Source organism: Saccopteryx leptura, chromosome 4 (genome assembly GCF_036850995.1).
Source record: "Saccopteryx leptura isolate mSacLep1 chromosome 4, mSacLep1_pri_phased_curated, whole genome shotgun sequence".
NCBI lineage: Eukaryota > Metazoa > Chordata > Mammalia > Chiroptera > Emballonuridae > Saccopteryx > Saccopteryx leptura.
Window position 1 is genome coordinate 43278463 of NC_089506.1, and position 8661 is coordinate 43287123.

The 8661-nt window shown below is 35.2% G+C and overlaps 1 non-coding gene across 1 annotated transcript; it reads right to left on the minus strand.

Moving 5' to 3' along the window:
• Positions 1-8306: 8306 nt before the first annotated feature.
• On the minus strand, positions 8307-8409 carry LOC136404645 (U6 spliceosomal RNA). Its single transcript, XR_010751365.1, has one exon. It is a non-coding gene; the product is annotated as a U6 spliceosomal RNA (small nuclear RNA).
• Positions 8410-8661: the final 252 nt, after the last annotated feature.

Genomic DNA, 8661 nt, shown 5'->3' on the forward strand with positions numbered 1-8661 from the left:
GCCTTGGGGGATCCATACTGAGCACATTTCCTTCCTAGTTATCTAAGACCTGATGACTAGGCCCCATCTTAATCCTTTAGAGAATAAAATTAAATGTTTTCCATTTTTCCAGTGGAGCAAGCAGGGTTTTATTGTACTTCCTCAATCACTGTCACACAAGTAATTCGTTCTAAAATGAACTTGTTATGTAAAAGAATGGGTCACAGGCCTTTGTAAAGGAATAAAATACTAGAATATTTTGAAATCATTGTGAAGCAAAACAGATAATTGTGTTTTCAAGCTCTTTGAAATATATATGTAAAATATGTGCTTGAGGCTGAATAAAAAGATAGCTATAGTCATTACTCAGTAATGTACCAATTACAGATAGTACTGTGTGTGTGTATATATGTTCTCTATTATATACAATTAAGAAAGATAAAAAAAAGTATTATAATCACTTTAATAATTTAATTTGCTTCAATCATCTTTTTGAATTATTTTTTCATAAAATTAAATGCTGTGTTATTCCTTTCTGGAAAGCAGGAGAGTACAAGTAAAGAGAATGTTTTTATGTTATGTTAATCAAGGCTGACATTATTAAACTAAATTTAAAAAAAAGAAGGTAAGCAGATTAGAGGTTGAAGTGAGAGACAAATGAAGAAGAGCTGATTGAAATTATTAGTTGCTAGAAAAATAGCTATTGAATTTTTATGTTTTTAGAAGTACCTCTATTAGCTTCCAAAAATACAGCTGTTTACTGTGATTGATAAGTTCCCTAGCTTTTAAGCTTGTTCACATCCATTAGTTCTGCCTTTTTCTCCTGTTAAAAATCTGAAGCTGTCAGACTGAAGTAGCATGATCAGCTAATGTTCTTGCCAGATTTAAAGCATGTCCCCAGGGGTGGCAAAAGTATTCTAAATCACTAAGAAATGGCTTTTTAAATGTTGCCTGTTGACACTGGTCACTCTACTCTATCGGAAATGTTGAAATAGATAGCAGGCAATTATAGGAACTGTGTTTATCAGGCTTTTGATGATCAATTATTCTAAATATTTCACTTTTAGAACAAGCAAAAACAGATATTTGAAATTACTATATTTTACATGAGATTTTTATTTAAAAATAGTACATAGCTCTAGTTTTAAAATTGGTTAAATCATTTTGTAGTTTTCACTTCAAATTTACTGATGATTATGTACTTTGTTCCCTGTAGTATTTGATTATTATCTTGCAAACTGTTTTTAAAAATTTTCTTCTATAACAGTTTCACAGTTTCTGCCTTATAACATTTAGATATACTTTGAACAAACAAATGAAGGAAGTTTCAAGGAGAGTAAATTCCAAAAATTCTGTATATTGAAAATGATTACCAGTATACCTGTTATAGGTTATAGAATTCAGAATCTTTTTATAAAAATGAAGAACAAATCATATTATCTGCTGACTCCATTGGAATATTATTATGCAAATTATATCAGACTAAATAAACAAAACCAAAACCAAGATGACCTTAATAAAGAGTGAAAACAAAAGCCCCAAGGGAGTAGAGGAGATACTCAAAAAAGAATACATATAAATATACATAAAAGGAACTAGTCCATTTATTGATTTGTGAAATGCAGAAAATAATTGATGAATAATTAAGTAAATGTAAAATAAAGGGCATTTTCAATGTCAGTTGGCAAAACTGAGTTGCTCCTTACACTTTATTTTCTTTCATGGTTTTCCTGGTTTTGCATTTCTCCATCCATTCCCCTCTCACCCTAATTCCCTGATGCTCCTCACTCAGTACCCCAAGGTTGAGAGGTCTTGGGGTTGGATGATTAATTTTACCCTTTGAGAAGTTTTTACTCAGCAAGAGAAACTGATAACAAAATAAACAGACATCCAACTAAATGGGAAATGATATTTTCAAACAACAGCTCAGATAAGGGACTAATATCCAAAATATACAAAGAACTCATAAAACTCAACAACAAACAAACAAACAATCCAATAAAAAATGGAAAGAGGACATGAACAGACACTTCTCCCAAGAAGAAATACAAATGGCCAACAGATATATGAAAAGATACTCCATCTTCATTAGTTATTAGAGAAATGCAAATCAAAACTGCAATGAGATACCACCTCACACCTGTTAGATTAGCTATTATCAACAAGACAGGTAATAGCAAATGTTGGAGAGGCTGTGGAGAAAAAGGAGCCCTCATTCACTGTTGGTGGGAATGTAAAGTAGTACAACCATTATGGAAGAAAGTATGGTGGTTCCTCAAAAAACTGCAAATAGAACTACCTTATGACCCAGCAATCCCTCTACTGGGTATATACCCCCAAAACTCAGAAACATTGATATGTAAAGACACATGCAGCCCCATGTTCATTGCAGCATTGTTTACAGTGGCCTAGACATGGAAACACCAAAAAGCCCTTCAAAAGAAGACTAGATAAAAAAGATGTGGCACATATACACTATGGAATACTACTCAGCCATAAGAAATGATGATATCATCGGATCATTTACAACAAAATGGTGGGATCTTGATAACATTAAATGGAGTGAAATAAGTAAATCAGAAAAAAACAAGAACTGCATTATTCCATATGTAGGTGGGATATAAAAATGAGATTAAGAGACATTGACAAGAGTGTGGTAGTTATGGGGGGGGGAGAAGGAGAGGGGGGAGGGGACGGGCACAAAGAAAACTAGATAGAAGGTGACGGAGGACAATCTGACTTTGGGTGATAGGTATGCAACATAATTCATCCACAAGATAACCTGGACATGTTTTCTTTGAACATATGTACCCTGATTTATTGATGTCACCCTAGTAAAATTAATAAAAAAAAAATTTACCCTTAGAAATAGATTGGAAATGTATAGTTATAATAGAGATAGGAGAATGTAAAGAAATAGAAGATGTGTGAAAATAGTTGACACTGATTGGTGAGGCTGAGAACAAACTCATACATGGATAATGCTCCTTTATTATACAAATTAAATAAATAAGCACATTATATTATAAATATATGCCATTATATTGGCCAATAGGTAAAGAGAAATAAATACACAATTTTGTTATTATTTACCTTGGACAGGTTTATCTGAGGAAGTAGCATGTGAGTAGATCCCTGAGCAATATACAGAAGTTAACTAAATGAAGCTGGTGATATTTGGGGGAACAGAATATTCCAAGCAGAAGAAATGGCATGTGTAAAAATTCAGAAGTAAGACAAACAGGATTAGTTTGAAGGAGAGAAAAAACTCAAAATAGAGAGAGGAGCATTTGAAAGATAAGACTGGAAGACTGACTATTGAAATACATTTAGACAACACTAAGAATCTTAGACTTAATTCTTCAAATAATAAGCGGCCATTAAAAGTTTTAAGAAGGGCAATGTTATGATCAGATTTGCCTTTTTTAAAGCCCATTCTGATTTCTGCATGGACAATAAGCACATAAAGAGGCTAAAAAATAATTCCAGATGACACATAAGGAAATTATTTAAGTGTTCCTATTGAAATGAGGTGATATAAAGTTGATTCTTAGGGATCCCATAATAAGGTATTGCAAACTGGATAGCTTAAAACAAAATAATTTTTGACTACTAGAAGACTAAAATCAAGCTCTTGGCAGAGCCATGCTCTCTCTGAAGTCTCTTCAGAAGAAACTATTCCATGCTTTTCTCTTAGCATCTAGAGTTGCTACCAATTCTTGGCATTCCTTGCCCTATAGATATATCACTCCAGTTTCTGCTGTCATCATTACATAGTATTCTACCTATGTTTCTTCACATTAAATTCTTCTATGTGTCTGCCTCTGTGTTTTCTCCCTCTCTTTTTATAAGAACACCAGTAAGAACCTGGCCAGTTTGCTCAGGATAAAGCATCGACCTGGTGTGTGGAAGTCCTGGCCTTGATTCCCATTCAGGGCACACAGGAGAAATGACGATCTGCTTCTCCAGCCCTCTTTCTCTCCCTTTCTCTTTCTTTCTCTCTCTCTCTCCCCCATCTCACAGCCATGGCTTAAATGGTTCACACAAGTTGGCCCCATCAACTGAGGATGGCTCCATAGCCTTGCCTCAGGCACTAAAATAGCTTGGTTGCTAAGCAACAGAGCAGCAGCCCCTAGCAGGCTTGTGGGGTGAATTCTGGTTGGAATGCATGCGGGTGCCACTTTGTCTCTCACTTTCTTACTTAATAAAAGAAAGAAAAAAAAATCACCAATGGCCCTGGTCAGTTGGCTCAGTGGTAAAGCATCAGCCCAACGTGTGGAAGTCTCGGGTTCAATTCCTGGTCAGGGTGCATAGGAGAAGTGTGTGGAGACCATCTTCTTCAAACTTCCTCCTCCCTCTTCCTCCTTCCTTCTTCTCTCACAGCCATGGCTCCAATGGTTTGAGCAAAATTGTCTCTGGGGGCTGAGGATGGCTCCACAGCCTCGCCTCATGCACTAAAATAGTTCAGTTGTTGAGCAAAGAAGCAGCAGCCCAGACAGGCAGAGTATTGCCTAGTAGGGGGCTAGCTGGGTGGATCCTGGTCAAGGTGCATACAGGAGTCTGTCTCTGCCTCCCTGCCTCTCACATAATAATAATTAATAATAATAATAATAATAATAATAAAAGAGCACCAGTAATATTGGGTTAGGGCTCACCCTAATAACCTAGGCTTACCAAATTACATATGCAAAAAGACTATTCCAAATGAAATCACATTCACAGGTATCAGGAGATAGGATTTTAACATCTTTTTGACAGACATAATTTAACCTATAACATGATTTTTAAAGGAAATGGGATGATGAGTAGTTGAAAGGAAACATAAAAAGATTTTAAAATATATTTATGATTGTAGACTCAACAGAACTTGGTGATTGAATGGGGTTTGAGAAATGGTGTAGAGTTACGGTTGATTTCCAAATTTCTGACATGAATAATAGATGATGATGCCATTTGTTACGACAGGAAATTCAAGAGATCAAATAGGTGGTGGGGTGAGCAAAGGTTCATTTCTACAGGTCACATTTGACCTAGCTATAATATTTTCATATGAAACTGTATGTAGACTTGGTGACTGAAAAATACTTTAGGAATTCAAATGAGAGAAGTGGCTTAGAGTTATGAGCATAAGAGCAATTTGTGTATAAATGATAATCAGAGCTATAAAAATAGATAACATTCTCAAGCAAGATAATATTTAGTTAGAAGAGAGAAAATTTTAATTTAAAAACTAAATATTTAAAAAGCCAAAACAGACTAACATTTTTGGTCAAGATGAACAATTTGGGATCTGATTACCATGACATATGAAATAATAAAGAAATAAACAAACAAAATAATAGAACTTTAAAACAATGGTATTGTAAAACATGGGGCATAAGAAATCACAAGGACAGTGATCTGAGAGATAAAAATAAACAAACAAATTGAGTGCTATTATTGTTTACATAAGATTAGAAACAAGACAAAATGATTGGTCTTATTACTTCTATATAATGTGATGCTGAAGGTTCAAGCCATAGCAGTAAGGCAAGAAAAATAAATAAAACAACATCCATATTCAAGAAGAATTTTATTTGAAGATAATATAATGAACTACATAAACAACTCAATGAAATCTATATTAAAAAATTAACATTAGCCTGACCAGACTGTGGCACAGTGGGTAAAACATTGGACTGGGACACAGAGGACCCAGGTTCAAAACCCCACAGTTGCCAGCTTAAGCGTGGGCTCATCTGGTTTGAGCAAGGCTCACCAGCTTGAGCCCAAGGTTTCTGGCTTCAGCAAATGGTCACTTGGTCTTCTGTAGACCCCCAGTCAAGGCACATATGAGAAAACAATCAATGAACAACTAAGATTCCACAACAAAGAATTGATGCTTCTCATCTCTCTCCCTTCCTGTCTGAATTTCCCTATCTGTCCCTCTCTCTGTCTCTCTCTCTGTCCTTGTCACAAAAAAAACAACACTAATATTAGAACTAACGTGTAATTTTTAGCAAGTTTGCAAGATACAAACTCAATATACAAAATAAACTATTTTTAAACAAAAGTAATAATCTTTTGCTTAAAATGTTATCATACCATAAACTATTAAATACTTATTAATAAATAAAAAATATATGAAAGGCCTCTGCACAGTTAAAAAGGTATAAAATACTACAGAAAAAATAATTAAAAGTTACCTAAAATGAATAGATAAACATTTACAAATGTCAGAAAATTCAATATTTTCTAGATGTTATTTCCATCAAATTGATATATAGATTCAATGCAACCCCACTAAGTTGTATGCAAAAAATGTCAACCTGAATTTAAAAGTCTTTGTGTGTACAAATGACATATTATAGCAATAACGTTTCTTTTAAAAGAAGAACAAAATTTAGAATAAGAATAATTTTAAGACAGTTATTGGCATTAAGATAAACAAATACGTCAATGGAACAAAAAAGAGAGTCCAAAAGTCAATGGAATAAAAAAGAGAGTCCAAAAATAGATCCATAAATATGTGGACAATTGATTTCTATCTTTTTGTTTGTTTGTTTTATTCAGTGAGAGTATGTGAAGCAGAGACAGACTTCCGCCTAGTCCCGAACCTAGAACCACCCAGCAAGCACACCAGGTGCTTATTTGGGGCGTAGTAGCTCACTGCTCCTCAACAGAGCTCTTCTTAGTGCCTGAGGTGGAGGCCATGGAGCCATCCTCAGCACCCAGGGCCAACTCACTCCAATCAGGCCATGGCTACAGGAAAGGAAGAGAGAAAGAGATAACTAAAAAGGGAGGAATGCAGAAGCAGATGGTCACTTCTACTGTGTGCCCTGACCGGGAGTCAAACCTAGGACATCCACATGCCGGGCCGATGCTCTACTACTGAGCCAACTGGCCAAGGCTGACTATTGATTTCAGCTAAAGAAGTAAAAGAGCCTGACCTGTGGTGGCGCAGTGGATAAAGCATCAACCTGGAAATACTGAGGTTGCCAGTTCAAAACCCTGGGCTTGCCTGGTCAAGGCACATATGGGAGTTGATGCTTCCTGCTCCTCCCCCCCCTTCTCTATAATAAATAAATAAAATCTTTAAAAAAAAAAAGAAGTAAAAGAAATTTGTTGGGAATTGCCATCTTTTCTTTTTCTTTTTTTAATTTTTAAAATACTTTATTTATTTATTTTTGATTTCACAAATAATTTTATTCCAAGTGCAGTTATGCCCAATGAACAGGCAACAATGAACATAGGGAATTGCCATCTTTTAACAAGTGGTGCTGGACCAATTAAATATTCATTGTAAAATAATTGAACATTGATTGATATCTATCACCATACACAAAAATTAATTTAAGATGTATCATAGACCTATATAAAATTTTAGTGGAAATAATAGGATACTATCATGAATTTGGTAAGTAAATTATCTCAGATGCAACACTAAAAGCATGATTCATATCAAAATAGATTGAAAATTTAATTTCATCAAAATTTAAAAACAAAACTTTCAACTCTTCAAGTTATTATTAAGAGAATTAAATGAAAAGCCATAGCTTACAATAAAATATTTTTAAAGGCTATATTTAATGAAGGAATTGTGTTTAGAATATAGAAAAAAATATTAAAACTCAATAATAATTAAAAAAAAACCCAACCCAATAACAAAAGAATAAAGCTTTTTATTTTTTTAAGCAAGAGAAAGAAGGTGGAGTGTGAGACAGACAGGAACAGATAGACAAGAGAGAGAGAGATGAGAAGCATTAACTCATAGTTGTGGCAGCTTAGTTGTTCTTTGATTGTTTTCTTATATGTGCCTTCACTGAGAACTCCAACTCAGTCAATAACCCCTTGCTCAAGCTGGTGACCTCTGGACTCAAGCCAATGGGACCATGAGGATATGTCTATAATCCCTTGCTCAAGTCTATCATCCTGCGCTCAAGCTGGTGAGCCTGTACTCAAGCCAAATGAGCGAACACTCAAGCCAGCAACCTCAGGCTTTCAAACCTGGGTCTTCAGTGTCCCAGGCAGATGCTGTATCCACTGCGCCACCACCTGGTCAGGCCAAATGGACAAAGCTTTAACAAGCACTTCGTGAAAGACATGTGAATTGCCAATATGCATTGAAAAAGATACTCAATATTATTAGTCCATAGGAAATGCAAACCAAAGTACAATGATAGTACTACATACCCATTAAAGTGGCTAAAATTTAAATTACTGACCACATCAAATACTGGTGAGATGATAGAGGAAGTAGAATTCTCTTTCTTTCTCTCTCATTTATTTTTAAAGAAAGAGAATTGAGTTTATTTTATGAGTATAAAAGTTTTGAGAAGAAATTTACTAAAAATATGAAATACTTCATGAATTTGTTGTCATTTTTGCACAGGGCCCTTGTTAATCTCTGTATCATTCCAATTTTAGCATATGTGCTGCTGAAGCAAGCACAGAAAGTGGAATTCTCATACCATGATGGTAAGAATGCAAAATAGACTTGGCTGGTTGGCTCAGTGGTAAGGTGTCTGCCTGTTGTGTGGATGTCCCAGGTTTGACTCTGAGTCAAGGCACACAGCAGAAGCAACCATCTGCTTTCTCACCGCTCCCACTCACCTCTCTTTCCCTCTTCCCCTCCTACAGCCATGACTCAATTAGCTCTAGCATGTATGTCTATCTGTGTCACATACCTCCCCCAACCCTGAC